The 3,030-nt window shown below is 49.6% G+C and overlaps 1 pseudogene across 1 annotated transcript; it reads left to right on the top strand.

Moving 5' to 3' along the window:
- Nucleotides 1-2,034: 2,034 nt before the first annotated feature.
- LOC308496524 (ubiquitin carboxyl-terminal hydrolase isozyme L1-like) lies at nucleotides 2,035-2,706 on the top strand (annotated as a pseudogene). The gene has a single exon. The product of its transcript is annotated as a ubiquitin carboxyl-terminal hydrolase isozyme L1-like (transcript).
- The last annotated feature ends 324 nt before the right edge of the window (nucleotides 2,707-3,030 follow it).

Raw genomic sequence — 3,030 nt, 5'->3', positions numbered from 1 at the left:
GGCCAGGACTCACAGAGGGCCCGCCAACCTGGGCTGAGAGTTCACCGGGGATTCCTGGTGGGCACTGTCTGCTCTGCAGGGAGAATGTGGAGCCATCACAGTCTGATGCAGCCTGGGTGACCCACCAGGGGCAGGTGGTGAGGGCTCTGGCCTCCTCCAAGACCCAGCGCTCATGAAATGTGGGAAACATACTGTGGAACCCGGGGTCCTTAAAGCCTCATACACTCACTTGGGAACAGAAGGCAAGCGCGTTGGGGAAGGTTTTGTGGGCTGACACTCCCCAGGAGTTCTCAAGGACACGTGGGACTCAGCATTTTGGGTTAAGCACACAGGTTTTAGGACTCAGAGAGCTGTCCTGGGCTCAGGTAAGCTCAGCAGGCCACATGGGTCCCCTGACCCAAGGCCCAGCAACATTGCAGGAACCAGATTAATGAGGGCAATCAATAAAAGGATGAACAGACTAGATGTGTAAATAAACAGATATAATACCACGGCAGTGCTCTAAAACCGATTCTTTTTTCTGAGTGTCCTCAGAACTCACCACGGTCACTCGGCAACACGACGTAGTGAAGAAAACACGGTCTTGGAGTTGGCCATGCGGGTGAACACCCAGCTCTGACCTGTGGCCTCCATGTCCTCATCTGTAAACAGGGGTGGGGGTGGGGAGGAGGATTTGCTTAGAATCGACATGTGAAACATGAGGCACCGGGTACCTTTGAAATGTGCATGGAATGGTCGTGGCTATGGTGATTATTATTGAGAGCCAAGCCTCTTCTCACTCGCATTGCATCACTAGACAAGTGCTTTGTAATCTGTCCTCCCCTCTTCCTCCCATTGACCTTCCCGGAGGCCCTTCTCACCAGCCTCACAACTGGAGTCCGGCCACAGAGGCTGCCTGCCTCCCCTTCCCACCTCTCCCATCCGCTCTGCATGGGTAACATGGCCCCTGGTCCGCAGAGCTGGCTCTTCTTACACCAGCTGAAGGGGCCTCTCCCACCTCTGAACCATACCACACGTGTCACATTTCTGGTGACACTTGCCACATTCTGCCTGGCGTTGTGGTGTCTGAGCACCTATCATTGACTCTGCACTGAGCTAGGCACCCTGAATGCAGAATCCAGGCCATTTCGGTGGCTGGTTTGCATTCAGCACGTAGCAGACTGCCTTCCTCTCAATTCTGTATTGAATGTGAGTGCAAAAACAGTCAACATGCATGGGATGTGCTAACAAATGAATGCAAGTACCCTTACCCTGCACAGTTCCTTATGCTAAGAGGCGGGTGCAAAAGGTTATCGCAGCCAGTTTCCCACAGACCTATCCTCAAATAGCATGTTTTTAGCACCGAAGTGCCTGTGTTACTCAAAGCAGGCCACCAAAACCATATGTTGTCGTCTTTAATTTTCTAGAATTTACAATATAAAATGAAACTGGACGCCGCATTCCAGGGCTATTACCAGTCAAACCTCAACACTACAAACTCTAAAAGATCATAAAACACATCATAATGAATAAGAGAGTCTGGCTGCTGAGGGTTTCGAAATCTCTTGGTTTGTTAAGTAGACACTCTGTCATAATCTAATTTCACTGTGGCTTTACTCGCAAACTTGATAAATATTAAGGATGTTGGCAGGGGAGATGGACAGAATCTTTGGAAATGCCATAGGACGAAAAACAAACTAGAGATTAAGGAAACATGTGCAAAGGAAATGAAGAAAGGATAGGCAAAAGGGGGCCTTGGAGGAGGCTTTGGTGGAAGGGGGCCTTATTCTGTCCCTTAGGGTCCTTCTCTCTCTTGGTATCTTTCTTTACCCAGGCTGTAACAGGCCCCAAAGATCAGACAGTGATCGAAGAAATTTGGGAATTGAGCAGGCTGCTTGGGGAAACACTGGCGGCCTGCACACTTTTGAAGTTATTCTCCCTCTAAAGAACTTGGAAAAGGTAGGACCTGCTTATTCAAAGAAGGACAAACATCAGAAAGGGTTTTCCGGTTTTTCCTCTTCTCTGGGCTTGTGGCTCTTTCCTTGTTCTGCGAAGATGCAGCTGAAACCCATGGAGATTAATCCCGAGATGCTGAACAAAGTGCTGGCCTGACTGGGGGTCGCCGGCCAGTGGCGCTTCGTGGATGTGCTGGGGCTGGAAAGGAGGCTTTCCTTCTCAGTGCCTTCTCCTGCCTGAGCGCTGCTGCTGCTGTTTCCCCTCACCGCCCAGCACGAGAACTTCAGGAAAAAACAGATTGAAGAACTGAAAGGACAAGAAGTCAGCCCTAAAGTGTACTTCATGAAGCAGACCATTGGGAACTCCTGCGGCACCATTGGACTTATACACGCAGTAGCCAATAATCAAGACAAACTGGAATTTGAGGATGGGTCAGTCCTGAGACAGTTTCTTTCTGAAACGGAGAAGTTGTCCCCTGAAGACAGAGCAAAATGCTTTGAAAAGAACGAAGCAATTCAGGCAGCCCATGACGCCATGGCGCAGGAAGGCCAGTGTCGGGTAGGTGACAAAGTGAACTTTCATTTTATTCTGTTTAACAACGTAGATGGCCACCTCTATGAACTTGGTGGACAAATGCCTTTCCCGGTGAACCACGGCACCAGCTCAGAGGACTTGCTGCTGCAGAATGCCGCCAAGGCCTGCAGAGAATTCACCGAACGCGAGCAAGGGGAAGTCTGCTTCTCGGCCATGGCCCCCTGCAAGGCTGCCTAATACGCAATGGGAAGGCACTACGCTTTGTCCCTCTCTGCCCTTCACCATGAAAATAGATCCCTACCAGTGCAGTCTTAAAATGCTTCAGTACTTGTAGAACACAGCTGTTCTCCTTTGGTTCAGCAGATAGGCTCTTACCCTCCACCACACCCAAGTGCTAGCAGATAGCAGAGCTCAGCTGTCGATTAAGCCAAGTTTGGTGTATGCTTCAGGTAGCAAAGCATTTCCCCTGTTGTATGTCTTGTATTTCAACATATAATGCTTTAAATGGATACTTTGGTTGGTGTCTATAAGTTAAGGCTTTGGATGTGGTTTAAATTGTCT

This window comes from Rhinolophus hipposideros (assembly GCF_964194185.1).
Source record: "Rhinolophus hipposideros genome assembly, chromosome: 4".
NCBI lineage: Eukaryota > Metazoa > Chordata > Mammalia > Chiroptera > Rhinolophidae > Rhinolophus > Rhinolophus hipposideros.
This window is presented reverse-complemented; position numbering and strand designations above follow the sequence as displayed.